Genomic DNA, 22,870 nt, shown 5'->3' on the forward strand with positions numbered 1-22,870 from the left:
TATGTATTATAATATTATATGATATATATTATAATATAGAATAGGTATTTGATAAAATCACTGCTTAAAATACAAGAATAAATAAAGCTTGATGTAGGTGTCTTCTAAAGGTTATTCACATTTGGAGAAATCACTCATCATGTTAATTTTTACATCCAACCTACCAGTCAAATATCCTTAAGAAAGAAGTGACAAGCACAAAATTACTTTTTATAAAGACACATCAGTCAGTGTAGATCATCATATTTTGGCGTGTGACTCTGTTTGTCTATGTGAATATTGACGTATAGTGGTACCTCTCTTAAATTAACGATATATTTTTTTTTCTTTGAAAAATTTCAGTTTACTTATAAACCTTAAGTGCAACAAAAATCATCTTGGAACACAGTAACCTTCTAGCTGTTCCTTAAGGATTTTTTAATTTCCCTGAATTACTACCACCATTATTTGATATTAAAGACGCTTTAAGTGCCAATATATTATGAGCAGTCGTATGCTATAAAAAGAAGCTAATTCTTGATTTGTATGTTTTATGTCAAATGTAAGTTATTAGAATGAATCAGGAGTAGAAAGTAAGCCAAGTCAGTGAGACTTTCCTCTTCCTCTCCTCTTCTGCCTTGACTTATTTTTCTCTCCTCCTCTTCCTTCTCCCCCCTCTCCTCCTCCTCCTTCTCCTCCTCTCCTTCTTCTCTTCTTCTTCCTCTTTGTTAAACAATTTATCAAAAGCAGTATTTTTATATCACTTAACACATTACAAATATTTGGTGTTCTAAGACATGTACCAGAAAAACTTTTCTGTTTCTACTTCAGTGAGGTATCCACATAAGCTTTTATTGTGTAGTTTGAAGAGGTTAGCACTTCTGTTATTAACCACAATTTTCAAGAGTTTATAACAGTGTTGAAATTCCTTTATTACCTTTTCTTGATATTGCAAGAAAATTCAATTATATGTTTGGGTACTCAAGAAGACTCATTTTAAGAGTTTTTATATGTCTCTTTTGTTATTTTATACTAAAACCAGAACAGACTTTTCTTTCAACACAAAGATTGAAATTTCAAGACACCACAGGAATAATCAGCCTTATTTTATTCACAATAGTTGATGTGAATGTTCTCTATTTCAAGAAAATAACCTAAGCAAATAAAAGACGAGAGAGCAAACCCCAAATTTATGACTTTTAAATTTTTATTAAATTAATTTTTTACATCATCCTTATTTTTCTCTTTCAAATGTAAATGGTAAGGTTATTGAACCATACTAGAAGAACAAAGGAAAGACAGTGATACAAAATAGAAACAAATATAATAGGGATAACTTGTTAAGATTACCAATAGCTTTCAAAACTCGTTACTGAGCCTTTTTTTTACATTTTGGTTATATAAAAATATGCTTTATATAGAAACATAGTGTACATATTCTTTACATCCTTCAGTAGTTAGGACCCCAAAGATGGAAACATTCTAAAGAATTTTTGACCTCTACTTTCTTACAAGTATATTTAATTTCTTTAAATGGAAATTTTTATCTGTTTAACATGATAATATAAATACCCTTTCAATTATTTAAAAAAGCCAGCCCTTTCCTCTTTGTTCATACAATGTCTTATGCTTTATACAGTTATCATAGTCATTTGACAGAGTAGAGTGTTAGACTGTGCAAAGAAGAAGGAGAGCTTTGATGCTTGAAGATATTTGGCCCTGGGCAATGCTGCACTACAAATAATTCCTGTGTCAATAGTATAATGAACAATATGATACTTACTAATTCTTACTATATTTAGTCTTTGCTTTGCAAGGATTTCCTCTTTTTAGATAATTTGAGATTCTACATTGGGATGTACTGACTTGAAAAATATGCTCTTATTAACTGTTAATATTGTTTTTTGTGTTAGTATTGTCTTTATCTTATTATTTGACATACCAGATAAAGATTAGAAAGTATTTTTTAATAATTTCTGCTTCAAAAACTGTGTTTACACTAGATTTCTAACATTAATTTCTCACTTTCAATTAATACACATAATTTTCTTCCTTCATAATTCACTATTAATATGTAAGAAATTCAGTGCTAATATGGCATGACTATAATTTTAGCTGTGCACATACTAGCTTGTACTTCCTGTAGTATCAGAAAAGTTTCAAAGTAAAACATGGGTTTTAAAAGCATATTCCATTATGTATTCATTTTATCTATATAATATTCAGAGCTAAACATGGAAGACAGATGATGTGATTATTTCTTTTCCATGTTGTAAGAGCTCCTAGTTAAGTAGAGTGTCTGAGAGAAATTAAAAATAAATGTTAATCTAAAAAATAAATTAACATCTGAGAGTGAAAGAGTTTCTTCTTAATAGTGAGCTAAAGATCTTTCCTCTGTTCTTTGTGCACCCTGCCATGCTAGACTAAAGGAATCAAACCCACCATGAAATTCAAAGATCAATTTAAATTATATTATGAAACAACATAATCTCTCTGTGTCTGTCATTCAGAACTTTAGAAGTGCTAACATCTTTTACTTCAATTCTATGTCTGAGTTGAGTTTTTGTAGTACAAATACACAGCAAGTAATCTCGCCTTAGTGTTCACTGAGAGCTGACAGAATTATCTCTGGGGTAAAATAGTTTCTCTTAGTAAGTTATACATCATTGAAAAACTGTCCATAGATGTTTTAATTCTAGTAACAAATTGGGAACGTGCAAATGGCAGCATCAGATCCAAGTCAAAATTTGTCAAAAATATTGACTACAGTGACATTTTTATTGAGCCCTTTCAAGAATGAGTTTCAGTAATCAATAATTGATCAAAATAGTGTTGAGTCCAGTGAGGCAAAACTGAAACATAGTGGACTACTTTCCATTAACGTTTTGAACACATAGTCATTGCATAAATTTGGCTTTAAAGTTTTCTTCCACTTATTAAAATCTTTAATATAAAAATATTTTGGAATAGTATTTCTGGCAAGACCTGAATTACTCTAAATTATAAGAGTTTCCATGCTCTTCCTTCAATATGCTTGGCCTTTGGTTGTTAGTAATGCAAAGCTATGAACTCTCCCCTTCCTCAAATGTCCATTAAATGACCTTCAGTGACCTTCAGCTGTAATTCTACTTAAAAATTTAAATTTGGAAGTCAAATGTATATTCATACCTCAAACATGTGTTGACATGGACTAAGATACCCTACGTCAGTCAGGAGTGGATTCTGGACATGACTGGTGTCTAAGAAATACCTTCTTAAACAGGAAGATCCACTTTTCAAACAAACCTCAATATTGTATAGCCAAGAGAAAACCCTTCCAGGTGCTGGTAGCTTATACCTAGAATCCTAGCTACTCAAGAGGTTGATAGTTCCAAGTCAGCTTGAGCAGCAAAGTCTGTGAGACTCTTAGCTCCAATTAACTACCAAAAAGCCAGATTTGTGCTTCAAGTGATAGAGTACCATCCTTGAGCATACAAAGCTAAAGGACTGCACCCAGACCCGGTCACCAACACAAGCCCAATCACCAGCACAAGCCCAATCACCAGCACAAGCCCAATCACCAGCACAAGCCCAATCACCAGCACAAGCTGAAAAAAAAAAAGTCCAGAGAAATCTGAGTCCTCATTGGCCTCCACTGCTCTACACAATACATAATCAAGCCTTTGATACATGCTACACAAAACATCAGCTAGGAAATTAAGTACCTTATAGTTTTGGGTCAATTTATATACTAAAACACATAAGATATCATTTCTTTGTGGTCTATTCTTTGTTATCTCCAGGAATACAAAACCTCTCCCATAATTGATTTCAGTATTTGCCACAGTCTTATTTATGATTCATTTCCATGTTTCCTGTGGTTTACTTGTTTGTTTTCTGACAGCACAGGACATACTTGGGAACACTTCCAAAAAACTCAGAAATAAATTACTCAGAAATAAATTCTCACAGAGGTCTTCAATTTTTTTAACCTTCCTTACTCTGTTTTCACACTATTTATTTAACCCTTGCTGTTACTTTAGTTCAAACAACCACAAAAAAATTTAGCTATAATCTTTTACATGTATACATATTATATATAAACGTATTACATATATATGTAAATATATAAATATAGAGAGAGAGAAGTTGCAGATTATTCTGGCCTGTCTTTTGGCTAGAAAACATGAAACTTTCTTTGAAGCATGTCTTTCTGCCTAAAAACCTTATTATAGAATTATTCTCTACTTGATTTTTTGTATTAATGGTAATGTTATCAATATTCTCCTCATATTTCCAATCTTCCAGTAATAGCCCATTGTGATACACATTGCCACCCCAGATTGGCAAATTTTCTTTTTTTTCTCTTACCAAACATTTATTTAAAAATTAAGATGTAATACATGCAAATAATATATAAAAATGGATTTCTTTTTTTTTTAATTGTGAAAATACCATACAGAGGGGTTACAATTACATGGGCAAGATAATGAGTACATTTCTTATCAAGCATTGTTGCCTCCTCTTTTGTTTCCCCTTACCATCCCTTCCCATCCCCCACCACCCCTACCCAATTTCCCCCCCCCCCAACCAAAGTTGTAAAGTTCGTTTTTCGACATAATGACTTGTACATCTCGTTGTTGCAATGGGTCCACCTGTATACTTATTTAAACAATTTGTTTTTCCCTTCCCCTCCATAAATTACACCAACATCAAATACAGTGAAAACAGGGGTTACACCGTGGGGGGAGGGACATACAAAGCAACAAAGAAATCATCTTATAAATATGTTTGAAACAATAACAATAAAGAAAAATTATTTGAGTCCTTATCTTAGGGTTCATTTCACCTAACATCAACTTACCTGACCAAGTCTGCTTGTCTCAGACATATACTAGTTATTTCAAATAAAGGAAACCATGGGATCTATATTTCTTTGGGCCTGGCTTACTTCATTTAATATAATTTTTTCCAAGTGTTTCCATTTCCTAACAAATGGGGCAATGTCATTCTTTCTGATGAAGGCATAGAATTCCATTGTGTGTGTGTGTGTGTGTGTGTGTGTGTGTGTGTATCACATTTTCTTGATCCATTCATCTACTGAGGGGCATCTGGATTGGATCCATATCTTAGCTATGGTGAATAATGCTGTGAGATAAATATAGTTGTGCTGGTAGCCTTAGTATGGCCTGGTTTGTGATTGGTTGGGTAAATGCCCCAAAGTGGGATTACTGGCTCATAGGGGAGCTCTATGTGGAATCTTTTGAGGAACCTCCATACTGTTTTCCAAAGTGGTTGAACAAGTTTACACTCCCACCAACAGTGCAGTATGGTTCCCTTCTGTCCACATCTCCTCCTGCATCTGTTGATATTAAAGTTCTTGATTTCAGCCATTCTAACTGGAGTGAGGTGGTATCTCAGTGTTGTTTTGATTTGCATTTCTTTTATGGCTAGGGATGTTGAGCATTTCTTCATGTGTCTATTGGTTATCCTTCTTTCCTCTTCAGAGAAGTTTCTCTTTAAGTCTTTAGCCCACTTATTTATTGGGCAGTTGTTTCTTTGAGGATTTGTTGTTGGGGGATTTAATTTTTTGAGTTCCAGGTATATTTTAGATATGAGACCCTTGTCTGTTTATGGCTAGTGAAGATCTCCCAATCCATGGGCTTTCTATTGATCTTGCTAGCTAAAAAACGATGGTTAGATGCCATGAAGTAGGTGGCAATGCCTTAACCATATACGTGTTGTCAGGCCCAAGGGTCTCTTCCATCCTTGTCGAGGGGAGTGCTAACCTTCTCTCCTTTCATACAACACTGGCAAATCACTTTCATCCCCAGTGCCAACTCCTATAATTGACCATGGAAAGCCTAAGTGCTTTGTTGAGAAAAATTCTGAGAATGAACTTGAAATGGGTAGGGAGGAATTAGGTGTTCCACTAGTGTAGTCAGCCCTGAGGCTCCTCTTTAATACATCTACTTCTGTATGATAGTCATTGATATTTCTAACGAATAGCTCAGATTATGCTGGTTCAAAAGTCTTCATTTTTCCCTTATCTACCTGACAAAACCTAATTGTTTTGAATATTTGCCAATAATCTAGTGCTAAACATGTTCTTTATTGCTTCTCTTTCATTTTTATGTCTTTTGTGGAAATACACACTGAATATTCTTATCATCTCACAATTTTGTATTCCTTGTGTCTATCAAAAGACATGAGGTCCAAATCTTAACTCTTTTTTTTAGGGGGGGGTGATCCGGTCGTGGGGCCTGAACTCTGGGCCTGGGCACTGTCCCTCAGCTCTTCAGCTCAAGGCTAGCGCTCTACCACTTGAGTCACAGCGCCACTTCCGGCTTTTTTCTTTTTTGCTTATGTGGTACTGAGGAATCGAACCCAGGGCCTCAAGCATGCAAGGCAAGCGCTCTACCACTGAGCCACCTTCCCAGCCCCAAATCCTAACTCTTATATCAACACAACCATTTCTTTTACTTAACTTTTCCAGTCATTTTCAAGCACTACTTAAAAGTTTTCCTTCAGCTTTCCCAAAGCCTCCTGAAAAGAATTCTTTTGGGTTGTCACAGGCTGAGAAAGAAATCAGAAAAAAAAATTGATTGACAAAAGACTTGAATATAGGCTGGGAAAGTGGCTCAGTGGTAGAGCGCTTGCCTTGCATGCATGAGGCCCAGGGTTCGATTCCTCAGCACCACATAAGCAGGAAAAAAAAAAGCCAGAATGGCGCTGTGGCTCAAGTGGTAGAGTGCTAGCCTTGAGCTGAAGAGCTGAGAGACAGCGCCCAGGCCCAGAGTTCAGGCCCCACAACCGGACCCCTCCCCCCCAAAAATGACTTGAATATAATAAAAATAATTCAGTATAAACTTAACCAAGGAAGTTGACAGAGATCTACAATGAAAACTATACAACTTTAAAGAAAAAAATGAGAAAAATAAACCACCAGAATGGAGAAAAATCCCCTTGCTCCTGGACTGAAAAATTAATATGTTGTAAATGGCCACATTTCCAAAAGACATCTATAGTTTCAATGCACTGCCCATCAAAATCCCAATGCCATTCTTTGTTGAAATAGAAAAATCAATTCTAAAATTCATATAAAGCCATAAGAATAGCAAAAGTCATCCTGATCAGAAAAAATAACATGGAAATAACAGAACATTGGACTTCAAAGTATGCCACAGAGTCACAGGAACCAAAACAGCATAGCACTGCTACAGAACCTATATGAAGATCCATGGAATAGAAACACCCAAAATAATTTTATTTTATTTTATCTTAAATAAAGGAGACAAAAGCACACACTGAAGAAAAGATAGACTCTTCAAAATTAGTGAAAACTGGTTATGTCCATACAGGAAACTGAAACTCCTATGTAGGCTCCTGTACAAAAGCTCACTACAAATGGATCAGAGATCTGAATGTACAACCTGAAACTTCACAACCTCTGCAGGAAAACATAAGGGAAACTTTGAAAGACATAGGCACAGGTAATTATTTTCTGAATAAGATTGCAATTGCCCAGAAAATAAGAGCAAGAAAACAAAGAGCACAGCATGAAATTAAAAAGTTTCTGCATGTTGAAAGAAACAATTACCAGAGTCAAGAGACAATCTACAGAACAGCAGAACATCTTTACCATTCAACAAATGAAAGATGAATATTCAGAATATCCGCAGAGTTAAACAAAATTGAACCTTAAAAGAACAAATAACCCAATTAATAAGTGGGCAAATGAGTTGAACAGACAACTATCAGAAGAAGGACCAGTAGGTAATAAATATATGAAATGTTCAACACCCTAATCTATAAAGAAAATGCAAGTCAAAACTACAGTAAGGTTTTTTATCTCACTCCAGTAAGGATGGCAATAATCAAGAAAGCAAACAACTATCATGGATGTGGAGATAAAGGAACCCTTACCCACTGTTGGTAGGAATGTAAACTAGTACACCAATTTTGAAAACAAAATGGAGTTTCCTCAAAAAAATTCTAAAGTATATCTACTTTATGACCTTACCATAGTACTCTTGAGCATGCATCTAAACAGACATAAATTAATATACTAGAACCTGCTTACCCTTTGCTTATTGTAACTCTGCTCACAATAGCCAATAGCAGCTGAGATACCCATCAACCCATGAATGGGTAAAGAGAATATGGTGTACAAATACAATAGACTATTAACACAGCCAAAAAAGGAAAAGTAAATAGTCTATTTTCAGGGAAGTGGATGAACCAGAAAGCAATATGCTGACTAAGTCCAAAATGCCAAATAGAAAGTTTTCACTCATCTGTAGTATCTATAACAGAAAGAGAGGCATATACAGAGATATAACCATGCAAATATACATGGACTAAGTACAGGACTCTTTGGGGCAGTAAGGACAAAGGGAGACAGAGAAAGACAATAATGGAAGATCAGTAATAGTGAAAGATGTTAAGCACATGCATATAGATGGCATGAGGAATCTCACTGATTGCTGATGAACAACAGTGGGAAGATGGAGAAATAGAGTGAGTTTGACTATAATGAATGCATATGTGAAATGCCATGAAATAACATGAAATTGTATTCTTTGTACAATTACTATCACTAAAAAAAAAAAAAAAAGCCAGGCACTCATGGCTCACGCTTGTAATCCTAGCTACTCAGGAGGCTGAGATCTGAGGATCGCAGTTCAAAGCCAATCCGGGCAAGGAAAGTCTGTGAGACTCTTATCTCCAATAAACTACCAGAAAACCAGAAATGGCGCTGTGGCTCAAGCAGAAGAGTGCTAGCCTTGAGCTGAAGAGCTGAGGGACAGCGCCCAAGCCCAGAGTTCAAGCTCCACGACCGACTAATAATAATAATAATAATAATAAATGACAGGAAGGAAACAGGCTCTGCTGGAGGATGAGTGCAAGACAATGGAAAGGTGGAATGAAGGTGAATGCAGTCAAAGTAGTTTATATGAACATATGAAATAGAAAAATGACACCTGTTGGAATTGATTGAAGAAGAGGAGAAAAGAAGATGAGAGGCAGTGATGGGAGGAAGCATTTGAATGGACGACATCAGATGTCTATGTGGAAATGTCACAAGCTTCCCTTGTATAACTACTAGATGCTAATAAAAATTCTTAAAACAAAAAAGAGAGAAAGAATGGTAATCTTAACTACTGAGGAGGCTGAGATCTGAGGATCATGGTTCAAAGCCAGCTTGGGCAGGAAAGTCGTGAGATTATTATCTCCAATAAACCAGCAGAAAACTGGAAGTGGCACTGTGGCTCAAGTGTTAGAGCACTAGCTTTGATGTGAAGAGTTGAGGGATAGCACCCAGGCCCAGAGTTCAAGTCCCATGACCAACAAAGACAGACAGAGAGAGTGGGGGAGGGAGATTTTTTTAATTTTTACATCTATAAGTAGTTGTACACATGGGTTTCAAATCAACACATCGATTTATGAGTACAATGCATCTTCAGCTGAGGCTATAGTTCAGTAACTGAATGTTTACCTAGCATACACGAGGCCCTGAGTTCAGGCTTAGTGTTCAAGACCACACACACACACACACACACACGGAATAACCTTTCATGCAAAACAGCTCATTCTCTGATTTCTCTGATTTTTATTCATTACATTGAGGAATATATCTTTTTTTACTTTGATCTTCTCTCAGAATTGAAATAGGTGGTAGGTATTTTAAAAAGTTTTTTTTGTTTTTGTTTTGTTTTGTTTTGTGTGTGGGTCGTGGGTCCTGAACTCTGGGCCTGGCACTATCTCTCAGCTCTTCAGCTCAAGGCTAGTGCTCTACCACTTGAGCCATAGCACCACTTCCAGTTTTTTCTGCTTATGTGGTGCTAAGGAATCGAACCCAGGGCCTCATGCATGCAAGGCAAGCACTCTACCACTGAGCCACCTTCCCATCCCCTAAAAAAGTATTTTTGACAAGATATTAACAACATTATTTTAATCAACATGAATTTCAAAATATAAATTTAGCAACCCACTGTTGGTTTTCTATATTGTTTATTCTTTTCTATAAAGAGTATATGTTGTGATACATATATATGTATATATATATATATATATATATATATATATATACTGCTAATTGAGAGCTATCTCACAGTGTAATGCTGTAGTCAGAGAAGCACAAAACAATAATAGGTAAGTCTTGGTAGGAGTTATGATTGCTTTGAAACCAAATACTACAATGGTCTTTAATAGTTATTACATATGTTTACATGAAAACATGGACAGATATACTTGTGTAGGGATACCACACACTCATGTAATGTGTAAAAGTTTGCCTGAGTTATGAATCAAGGCTTTTGCAACCTTTAAAGGTTCAGTTATAATTTGTCACATTAAATTTCCAACCTGGCTAAAAAGCAATACATACTTAGATATGTGTTCTTAATGAAAGGCAGCAATATGATCTGACCTCTAGGTGTGAAAGAAGTGCAGTATTTCAGTCCCTTACCAGGTCCTACTGAATTAGCCTGCATTTTGACAAGATCCTCAGGTCATTCATGTTGTAATCAACCTTTAAGAAACATGGGTCTAGAAAACTGAAATCACCTTAGAACATTAGAGGATACTAGTGCAGTTTTACACTACAAATTCTTTTGGAACTCTGATTTGAGTTATAGATATACCCACAAAAAGAAAAAAAAATGACCTGGAACTCAAAAAATTAAATCCCTTAACAACAAATCTTCAAAGAAACAACTGCCCCATTGATATGTGAGCTAAAGACTTGAAGAAAAACTTCTCTGAAGAGGAAAGAAGGATGGCCAATAGACACATGAAGATACACTCAACCTCCCTAGCCATAAAAGAAATGCAAATCAAAACAACATTGAGATACCACCTCACCCCAGTTAGAATGGCTAAAATCAAGAACTCTAATAGCAACAGATGCTGGAGGGGATGTGGACAGAAGGGAACCTTACTACATTGTTGGTGGGAGTATAAACTTGTTCAACCACTTTGGAAAGCAGTATGGAAGTTCCTCAAAAGACTCCACATAGAGCTCCCCTATGACCCAGCAATCCCACTTTTGGGCATTTACCCAAATGTTTATAAACAAGACCACACTAAAGCTACCAGCACAACTATGTTTATTGCAGCATTACACCATAGCTAAGATATGGAACAAACTCAGATGCCCCTCAGTAGATGAATGGATCAAGAAAATGTGGCATATATACACAATGCAATTCTATGCCTCCATCAGAAAGAATGACATTGCCCCATTTGTTAGGAAATGGAAGGGTGTGGAAAAAATGATATTAAGTGAAGTAAGCCAGGTCCAAAGAAACATGGGTCCCATGGTTTCCCTTATTTGCAATATGTCTGAGTCAAGCAGAAAAGGTCAGATAAGGTGATGTTAGGGAAATGAACCCTAAGATATGTATTCAAATGTTTTTTTTTTCTTTCTTGGGATTGTTTCTAACACATCCATAAAATTATTTCTTGGCTGCTTTGTATGTCCCCACAGTATAACCCCTGCTTTCACTGTATTTGATGTCGGTATAATTTGTGGAGGGGAAGGGGAAAAACAAATCGTTTAAATAGAGATACAGGTGGACCCATTGCAACAATGAGATGTACAAGTCGTTATGTCCAAAACGAACTTTACAACTTTGGTTGGTGGGCAGGGGGGAGGATGGGATGGGAAGGGGAAACAAAGGAGGAGGCTCCAATGCTTGATAAGAAATGTACTCATTAACTTGCCCATGTAATTGTAACCCCTCTGTACAGTATTTTCACAATAAAAAAAATTAAAAAGAAAAAAATGCCCTTCAGCTCAAAGACATAATAAACTACCATTCCACAGCTGTAGTCAAGACCCAGTGGCTTACCCTATAATTTCAACTACTTAGAATGTGGAGACTTGTAGGACTGTGGTTCAAAGCTAGCCCAGACAGAAAAGCCTATGAGACTCCATCTCCAATTAATCAGCAAAATGCAAGACTAGAGACATGACTCAAGTGGTAGAATACCAGCTGTGAGCTAGCAAACTAATCCAGAGTGTGAGACCCTGAGTTCAATTCCTAGTATCAGCAAGCACACAAAAATCCAAGGACGCTCAGAACCCTTGTACAAATAAAGTAATATAATATTTGTATGGAAATTTACATATACTCCTGTATCCTGAGCTACATCTAGAGTATTTATAATACTTAATGCAAATGCCATGTTAATAGTTGTTACTCTGTGTTATGTAGGAGAGAAAAAGAACAAGCTAAAACTTAGTCTGTATGTGTTTGGTAGAAACAGTATTTTTCCAGCTGTTTTTGATTTCTTGTTGATTGGATCTGGTGATGCAGTACCCACAGTTGCACAAGGCTGAATGTGACATGTTTAATGATATTGCTTTACACTGGGATTTAGAACTTTTCAAAGATTTTTTTGGTGGTTGGAATTTTTATCCTACACATTTTTGGCATGCAGTATTATTTCTAAAGTACCATTTCTAAGTCTGTGTCTCTATAAATAATTAATACTATTAATTTTACACATTCTGGGCCAAATATCAGAGGATAATTGCTGAGATTTGCACAGTTTTTCAGCAAGAGTCACTGAACCAGATTGTCTTCTAATTTGGAAAACAATTATGTAGGAATAGTAAAATAAGAAAGCTCTATATAAAGCTTTAAGAATAATTTCTGAAAAAGAAGAAAAGAATTATCAGTGTCCAGAGTAGAGCCAACTGAAACAACAGATATGGATATAAATTTTCCTGGGGGAAAACCAGCTCTAATTCTTTTCCCAAAGACTTACCAGTTCTCTTGTTCTTGGATGTTGTCGTAGGAAGTGAGCAAGCACTGTCCACTTTCCTTGCCCCCCACCCCAAAACTGCTCCCCGCCTTCAAATCTGGACCAAGAAATTATGTCAGAGAAAAAGAAGTATCTTGATTACTAGAAGGGAGATAGAAAGCAACCAGAAAAACAAAACCTTGTCAATAAGTCTATATTCTTTATTTTAGAAATAACATTATAATCTCTGTTCCTCCTCTCAAATTTTATTATATTGAATTAAATGTCAAGGTCTCCATAAATTACTTTGTTCTTTGATCATGATTTTTTAAAAAAGGTTGTTTTAGAACTAATTATTAGTTCAAACAAGAGAATTAAGGTCTGTACTTGAAGACTAGGGTGAAGTAAAGGAAAAGCTATCCGGAAGGTCAGAGTGCAAAGGAAGCAAGCTTTGGAAATAAAGCATATAAAAACTAGGTGCTACAATTAGTAATAATACGTGAATCAGAGGCAATGACTGAGGCATGAACTCTTCATAAATTTGAAAATGAAATGCTTGATTTGTACTATTTCCTTGTTCTTAAATAAATTGTATGATAATTTCAGGATCTGATGTATGTATGTACCTTTACGTATGCCTACTATTAACAAAGCAACTCTGTGTTTGTTTGTTTGTTTGTTTCCACAGAAACAGAGATGCTTCTATTAGCAGAATAAGGTAGGGGCACTGTGAGAGTTCACTAAACCGATGGTGACCACTTGAGGTTGGTTGTGGCAGAAGACCAGCAAGCATAAGGTGTGTTATAGCACTAGCAAGGGTAACTAACTAGAATCATCAGGAAGGAACTAGGATTTCTGCTGTTTAATGAGTGTGGGGAAAGGTGCTTATAACTCCATAATTTCATTGAGTCTTAATTTCCTCTGATCTGGTTCTAAACAGGGAAAGGGAACAGGGTTTTGCAAGCAATTCACTTTGGAGATCCTTTCCTCAATATATCATGTGATACTAAATGTATTAATTTATTTTTTCATGAAATGCTCCCAGATAATCTAATCTAAGGAGCCAAGGAATAATAAAATAAAAAGTAGATCAGACAGAAAAGACAAAGGGAAGTTGATGAAAGGAATTGAAAAGCCATCTGAAGATGAGTGAGCCATCTGAGGGAAGAACATTCTAGACATATAAACAGACTTGATACGGCAGAAGCATTACTGGCATGTTCAAGAAGACATTTGGACAGTACCTGGAGCAAGGGAAGCCAAGGGAAGAATTATAAGGATTAAGAGCAAAGAGATACAATGCATCTTGATCTCTGTCTTCCCTTCAATATCTTCACCTCCCATTCCCTTGTTTTTCTCAGTTCTGTGACACACACAATGCATTCTTGCCTGCATTCCACTCACTTCCCCTTGCATTCTTCTGCCCCCCCCCCATCCTTTTGCAAGTAGCCATTTGCAAGTAGCCATTTGCAAGTACTCATTTTGTTAGGCTTTGACTTAGTTTTTCTAAAGAATTATATACTATTTGTGTTCTCCATAGATTCTATTGTACTTCAGTTAATGCATTTGGTAAATAGAAACAACATTTAATATATAACCTAAAAAATAAGAAAAGTGAGGGGAGAGGATTGGGTGGGAAGAGTGGATGGAAGAGAATGTTAAAAGGTGTGATCAAGAGGCAACATAGTCATAAACTATTCTGTTGAATGGCAACTCCTTTCTACAATTACATATATATATATGCAAAGGGATGACAGGGAGCTAGATCCTGTATGGTTTTGTAAGATAGTGAAAATTATTTGAAAGTATGTGAGAAATAATTACATAAAATATTATCTATTTGGAGATTGAGAAACAGGGTTTTATATGCTTAGATTTTAACTAGATTACTCTGATTGCCAAGTTGAGCATAAGCATGGAAAAATAGGGTAGGAGTATAAGTAGGAGCTTCAGTGAATCAGGGCCCTGTAATCATCTAAGGAGTGATAGCATTGTGGACAATGTGTTTGAAATGGGGGGGGCATAACTTTGTGGCTAGGAATAAGGTAATGATTCAAGTAAAGCACTGCAATGAAAAGTCAAACAGAATTCTGAGAGTTAGGATTCTCTTTCAGAGATAAAATACCTCCAAAGTTAGTGAGAAAACCAACAAATAACTGGTCAGGGCCCTTCTTCTTCCAACTATAGAAGCCTCCTCTTCTAACTATAAAATCTATAATATGTCTTTTTAAACAGAGGTATATTTGCTTGCTCTGTCTCCCCTGATCTATCCTAATATCTTTTAAGAGTCACATTTCTCTCTGGCATTCACATTATCTTCCTTATGACATTAATCACCAAATTGAATGGGCCTGAGCACGGAGGCTGTGCAGGCTCTGGCAGGTCCTATAAGCCCTCAACATAGAAGACCCTTGAGTAAGCAGAATGAAGAGTTTGGCTGAAGAGGAGGGCAGAACTCAAGTTCCCTCATTTCTAAGCAAATGTTCCCTTCTGTACTTAGTATCTCAAATACCTCTCCTGTATAAATGTGTAAAATTAGCTTTTTAAAATATGCCATAAAATAATAAATGTACATCAGTTTGGATAATTGGATCTACTTCATGCATCAATTTTTTAAAGTAAGGCAATTCACGCCAGCTGAACACCTTTTAAGCCATTTAGTTTAAAGGAGGATGAATTATGCCTACATTAATTCAGTTGTCTTTATCTGTAACTTCTGAAAAAGGAAAAAAAACACATGGATATAATTAAAATACCAAGGGTATAATAGAAATAATCCCACATCAACCTTCTTTGATTCTATTCTTCTACTCTATTTCTGAGAATCTTTTCATTTTTGTTTTCTTAACAATTTGTAGGGGGGTGGGAGAAATCTCCTCTAGTGAAATAACATGATTTGTTACTGAGCATTCATTAGCTTCCAAGTTTTTTGTATGTATTAGGCCCATCATTAAATAACACATTTAGAGCGCCAGTGTTTTTCACATTTTTACTAAAGAAACAACCAAAAGACAGTAATTTTCCTGAGAATATGTAGATAGCAAAACTTAAAATAGCTCCCTATCCATAATATTTTAGTTGTGGACAAGAAATTCCAATGGTCTACTTTTCTGATACTTAGGAAATAAAGCCTACTACACATATAAAAACAATTCCTCATTCAAAACATAACCAGTTCCTTATACTTGTTATTTTTGTTGTTGCATTAGTTTTTGTTTATTTTCTGACTCTAAGAGTTCAAATGACTTAGAAGATGTTACCCTTGCATTCAAAGGTTTCAATCAAAAACAATAAATCAATAAACATAGTCGTGCTGGTAGCTTTAGTGTGGTCTTGTTTGTAAACATTTGGGTAAATGCCCAAAAGTGGGATTGCTGGGTCATAGGGGAGCTCTATGTGGAGTCTTTTGAGGAACCTCCATACTGCTTTCCAAAGTGGTTGAACAAGTTTATACTCCCACCAACAATGCAGTAAGGTTCCCTTCTGTCCACATCCCCTCCAGCCTCTGTTGTTATTAGAGTTCTTGATTTTAGCCATTCTAACTGGAGTGAAGTGGTACCTCAATGTTGTTTGAATTTGCATTTCTTTTATGTCTAGGGAGGTTGAGCATTTCTTCATGTGTCTATTGGCCATCCTTCTTTCCTCTTCAGAGAACTTTCTCTTTAAGTCTTTAGCCCACTTATTTATTGGGCAGTTGTTTCTTTGAGCATTTGTTGTTGGGGGATTTAATTTTTTGAGTTCTAAGTTTTACTATAGCTAAGATATGGAACCAACCCAGATGCCCCTCAGTAGATGAATGGATCGAGAAAATGTGGTATATATACACAATGGAATTCTATGCCTCCATCAGAAAGAATGACATTGCCTCATTTGTTAGGAAATGGAAAGGCTTGGAAAAAATTACATTAAGTGAAGTAAGCCAGGCCCAAAGAAACATAGGTCCCATGGTTTCCCTTATTTGCAATATCTAGTATATGTCTGAGTCAAGCAGAAAAGGTCAGATAAGGTGATGTAGGGAAATAAACCCTAAGATATGTATTCAAATGTTTTTTTTTTTCTTTCATGTGATTGTTCCTAACACATTTATAAGATTATTTCTTTGTTGCTTTGTATGTCCCTCCCCCACAGTATAACCCCTGCTTTCACTGTATTTGATGTCGGTATAATTTGTGGAGGGGAAGAGGAAAAACAAATCGTTTAAATAAGGATACAGGTGGACCCATTGCAACAATGAGATGCACAAGTCGTTATGTCGAAAACGAACTTTATAACTTTGGTGCGGGAAGGGGGGGGGTCCGGGAGGGATGGGGGGCTAGGGGGAAGGATGGGAAGGGATGGGAAGGGGAAACAAAGGAGGAGGCTACAATGCTTGATAAGAAATGTACTCATTATCTTGCCCATGTAATTGTAACCCCTCTGTATAGTATTTTCATAATTAAAATAAAAAAGAAATACTACTAGAGTTTGAATAAGACAACTTAGTTTTAACTATTTTGAAAAAAAAAGGCAGGGATGATAAAAGGAGGGGGAAGCAGAGAAAGAAGGATGGAGGGAGAGAACACAAATAACACCTATGTCATGTTTTCTCAGAATAAATTAGAGAATACACATCAAAACCAACTTGTAAAATGAATCTTATTCAAATGCAAGGTTTTGGTATTTTAAAAGATATATTTACTAAACTTAAATGTCACACTGCAAATCTGTCACTCTTCAATACCAGAAGCTTTATTGGGAAATTTTACTCAAATTCCTATGAAACTACTACCTCCCAATAGTCTCCTCTCCCATAGTTGAGTCTGCTCTTTCCCTAGGCAACACTAGGCCCATTTAGTAGAGGTAGTAAATAATGAGCCTCCACCTCCCTTTACCTTGGGAGGGCATTCCTTTGGGACAGCTATCACCATAAAAGAAGCAAGATCCCCTAAACCTCACAGGTCATGTGTGTCACCAGAGAGGGCACTCCTTTGGGACAGTTTTAACCATAGAAGGCAACAAGATCCACAAAACCTCGGAGGTTATAAAAGGTCACCTGAGACAACAGCTGGAACTTCTCTCTTGTGAGAAAGGTCCTGCCAGTCCCTTCGCTGCCAATAAACCTTTTCTTTGTTCTTTGTAAAAAAAAACAACCAAAACAAAAAAACAGTAAATCAAAAGGCTGCTTAATGCAAAACAGAAAAATTGCATTAAGTTACTAAGAGCACACCTATCAAATGAAGCTGACTTTTATGGAAAATAAATATGAAAATAGATGCATATATTTCATAAAATCTATACCAAGTTACAAGAATACCATCAAAATCCAAGCCAAGAAGAAATGGGATAAACATTTCCTGGTATAGGACAAAAGCTGTGCTTAAGTTTGTTCACATTAATTATCTTACAGTACCTCAATGAAAATCCTTAAGTCTGACAACCATCACATAAATAGAACTTTGAAGATGTTTCTATCAGAATTTCGCAAGCTTGTCTCCATGAAATGTGAATGGCGTCAAGTACACAGCAGTTGGTGAACAAAGTTATAGAAAATTCATGTAGAAAGAACTATATTATATTACCTCAAGACAATATCCTAGAAGTTATCTCATCCTTGGTTTACATAAATGTCCAAATTGTATAGGAAAATCTTAAATTAACCTAAGCTAATTCTCTACATTTTACTTATGATTTAAAAAAATGAGGTGCAGAGAATTAAGTAAGGAGCTTGGCTGGGTCTCAAGCTTGCCCAGTAGTTTTAGCATTGTCAAATAGGGTGGGGGTCTGGGGGAATCTTTTAAATGTGTCCTGGGGATACTAAGTGTCATTGTCAGCTTTGAATCTAGGATTCTCTCTTCAGGAGAGGGAAAGAGTAAAGGGATATCTCAGGCCAACACATACTGATTCACTTGAGGCCAGTCTTGCTGCGGGTCCTTTGTGATCACATATTCAATCTCAGCACCACAAAACAAACGCTACCCTGTCCAAGGAGACAAGCCTCCTGCCTTACTATTTACTACTGGCCTCCAGTTCCCAGGCAATCATTTACATCCTCTGATGTGGACCTTTTCAGTCTTGCATTTGAAAGTAATTGTTTCTATGTACTTGAAATTTCAAAATCTATTACTTTATCTGTTGCGTATAGTTGATGCAGACACCCATTAACTGCTGTTACTATTTTGACTTCCTGCCAAAAGAAATCTGTTTCTCTCTTACAGCCACAGATAGAGGCCCTTCCTTGCTGACCAAGACAAAATTATAATATAAAGAGAAATGAATTATAACATTTCTGACAATTGATGAATTAACATAAGATGACTGGATTTCTTTGCACCGTGAGAAAATAATAATTACTGTATCCTTATTGTTATAGACTTATAATTTCTTACATTTTGACATCGGAATTAGAAGCGCCTGGGGCCTGGGTGAGGGAGGGGATAAGAATCTCATTAAGATTTATATGTTATCAATAATAGAAATAGTTTGACAAAAATAATGACCTTGTTAATTTCTGCATAAATATCATGAACTTTCCAGTTTCCCCTGCCATAACACCTTACCAAGCACCAAGGACATTTTGAGCTTTGCAATTATCTTGGTCTAAGAAGTTAATTATTAAGATCACTTTCTAAGACCTCTTTATGAGATGTCTCACATACACACACACACACACACACACACACACACACACACACACACACCTAGATTCAGGGTAAGAATATATTTAGTTTACAGAAGAAAGAGTTCAATTGTGACTAAAATTGCCCTTGATGGTGGTGGCTATGGAGAGCCTGAAAATTAAAATCTAATAATAATCTGACAAATATTAATTGAATACACTATTTTCATTTCCAAGATCCAAAATGAGAGACTTGAAGAGGTGGCCTTCTCAATCAGACATTAACTTTCATGCTCAGAGAGCAACCATTTGAATCTGGTGGGAAAGCCAAAAAGAAATCAAACAACCCCAAAGAAGACACTAGAGACACAAAGGATCTCAATGGCCTTCCAAACTCTGAGTAATAATAATAATAATTAATTAATAAAACTACTATGAGGTATTTTATAGCTAAGGCACCCTCAGGCAACTGGTCAGAGACAATTGAATAATTTTAATTTTATAGGTTCATAATCATCTCCATCAAATCCAGCTTCATACCATTCTACATCACAGACTGAAGCCTCTCACAAACTGTTTGAGGTAATTTTTCATGCTTCCATTTTATGTGTGAACAGAACTTCCAGGTTTAATGAATGGCTGACGCATGTGCCTTACTAGTGAACAGAGACCTGGGAATAGCTACAGGTTTTCTGGCTCTTTGTGGTATAGTTATGAAAGGGAAAAATACACATTTTTATGTAGATCAGGTTCAAGAAATCCCTTTTTTTAACTCAGATTTTGATATGTTTTATTATGGATGTGAGAGGTTCTTGGATTATAGGTATATGTCAATATGCCCTCAATTAATTGATTTCTCCAAGAAACATAAAGACTATTCTGACTTGTTATTCCTACATGCAGGAGAGAATTATTGAGGTAATAGTCCACTCTACTGGAACTAGACCTTCAAAATGATATTTGGAAGAGCTTAGTCTACCAATTCACATCTCTGATTTAACTCATTCAGTCATGTTCTATTAAGATAAAAATCTATGTGATACAGTATGATCCACAAGATTCTCCTCAACAATTTAAAAAATGCTCTATTAGTAATTGCTACACACTATACAAAGCTCTTCTTTCAACTCTTCAAAGCAGCATGCTTCTTACTAACTCAGGACAGAGTCCTATGCCTTTGCCCCTGGGGAGAATCCAGGAATTCCCAGCTCTTCCCCCCTTACAAATTCTAGTTCTTCCTTCACATACTGTGTGCTATGCTTCCTCAGAGATGCCACCCACAGAGCTCCAACTAAGTTAGATGCTTCTCTTGTCTATTTATTTTCCTAGCTCTTTTGACAGTTTATTACTGCATACTCACTTAGTTAATGTCTACCTCTCCCATTAGATTAGATTTCAGTGAGGGTTAGAATCATGCCTTTGCTGTTTATGGTGGTACCCAGAGATCTAGTATAACTGGCAAATAGAACTCATCACTGGAATAAATGAGTTGATGAATGTAATATGGATTTTGGATAATCCTTTCTAATTCTGTTCCAGTAGCTACTGTGATATGCTGATTCATTTGAACATTTCAGCAACGTCAATGACTCTATGCTTGTATTGCCTTAACTTTTCTAGTGTTTTTGCATGAATACAATGGAGTTGTGAAGAGCTTTTGGAGGTTTATATGCTCTGTATTATACTGTATAGAAAAAGACCTACATTGATTACTCATATTCTCACAAGTGCGGTGATTTTGATCTTGATTGCGAGCTTCTAAATCATTTCAGTTATTTCATTCAAATTTGTAATGAACAGGTTACTTTTCTCTATTAGTAATACCTAAATATGTTTGATATATCACAAAATGTTTTTTGAGTTTAGGGAGGTGCCTTTGCTTCCCTCCTGCTTCCCCTTCCCCTTCCTTTGCTTTCATTTCTCTTCCCTTTCCCCATCCTTCACTTTTCTTCCCCTTTCCCTTCCTTTTCCTTCCCTTCCTTTTCCTTCTCTCTCCCACCCTCTCTTTCAGCTCTACTATATCTTGAATTCAGAACCTCGTATTTGCTAGACAAGCATTCTACCCCAGCCATGTTTGCTTTATTTTTTCAGAAAAAGGTCTTATGGTTTCATCCAATACTTGCATTATATTTCAATCCTCCTACCTATCTATAACTTCTGAATAGCTAGATTATAGGCAGGCACCACCACATCTGGCAAGAAGTAATCTTTATCAGAATGAAATAGAAATATTTTATCTTGGAAGTACACATTTGTTTTTTTTTTTCTTTAAGTACATGAAAATTGAACTGTAAGAAAATGTTTCTATGCTTAGAAAAAAACTGATGAGGGTCTGGGAAGGTGGCTCAGAGGTAGAGCGCTTGCCTTGCATGCCTGAGGCCCTGGGTTCGATTCCTCAGCACCACATAAGCAAAAAGCAAAAAGCCAGAAGTGGTGCTGTGGCTCAAGTGGTAGAGTGCTAGCCTTGAGCTGAAGAGCTGAGGGACAGCGCCCAGGCCCAGAGTTCAGGCCCCATGACCGGACCCCCAAAAAATAAAAACAAAAACTGATGAATAGAAACATTTGTTAGGGTTTTCTAGGGTATGTGGTTTGTATATATGATGAGGAAAAATAATTTACAAAGAGTAAGAAATGGGCATGTTAACAAGATTACTAGAGCTGTGTCATTAGTTTCTACTATGTTCTGTTGTTTCTATGGTAGTACTACCTCTCTGAATTTTAATATTCAATTCTGGTCAGTTGCCTGAAGAATGTCCCCGACATGCTTTAATGAAGATTCTTTTTTTTTTTTATTTGAAAATCAAGCCACCACAGCTTGGATGTGACAGAGTTTCCGATCCAGACACAGAAGAAAGACAAGACATTATGTTTCCTAGTGAGTCATTCCAAGTCCTGAAACTCTATGACGCCAGGAAATGGATTGACTTAGGGTACAGAATCTAGAAGAAATGATTCAGAAAGCAAATAGCTACTGTGATACAACTCAAGCACAAAAATGAAACTCTTAACAATTTTAACAGCAAATAGGCAGCAATGACCTTGCAGAAAAGTCATAATAATGCCCAGGAAGAATTTCAGCTGCCGTCAGCAACATTACGTATTCATGAAGTTATGTTTATTTGTTCTTTGCACCTAACAAACTTACAAATTAACCAAGTACTTAAGTTGTCTTTGCCCTTTTTGACATCTGCATGCGCAGCCACAATATACAGAAAGGAGCCAGTATACAAAATATAATATATAAAGGCAAATTTCTGTCTTTCTCCTCCTATTCTCTCCATCATCAGCTGAACCTTGTAAATAATCTTGACAATTTTCAATATTTCTTAACCTCAACTAACTGGAGAGGCAAGATCCACTAAAATTTAGAAGAAAAATGAGTCAAAAAGAAGGAATAAAACATCTCTAAACATTTGGCTGAACGGATACAAATGCCCTGCAATGAAATGTTTTTACGTGTTGAATTCTCTCTTCTAATTATAAATGTGGAATTTCAAAATAAAGGAACACAGTGAAATGAGAGAGTCCCTTGAGAAGCTAACAGGCTGGCTTCCAAAGATGGTG

At 36.1% G+C, this 22,870-nt stretch overlaps 1 non-coding gene across 1 annotated transcript; it reads right to left on the bottom strand.

Annotated features, from left to right (window-relative positions):
• Positions 1 to 5,643: 5,643 nt before the first annotated feature.
• LOC122124418 lies at positions 5,644 to 5,769 on the bottom strand. The gene has a single exon (XR_006150538.1). It is a non-coding gene; the product is annotated as a U6atac minor spliceosomal RNA (small nuclear RNA).
• Positions 5,770 to 22,870: the final 17,101 nt, after the last annotated feature.

Source organism: Dipodomys spectabilis, unplaced genomic scaffold, assembly GCF_019054845.1.
Source record: "Dipodomys spectabilis isolate Male_0828 unplaced genomic scaffold, ASM1905484v1 ptg000006l, whole genome shotgun sequence".
NCBI lineage: Eukaryota > Metazoa > Chordata > Mammalia > Rodentia > Heteromyidae > Dipodomys > Dipodomys spectabilis.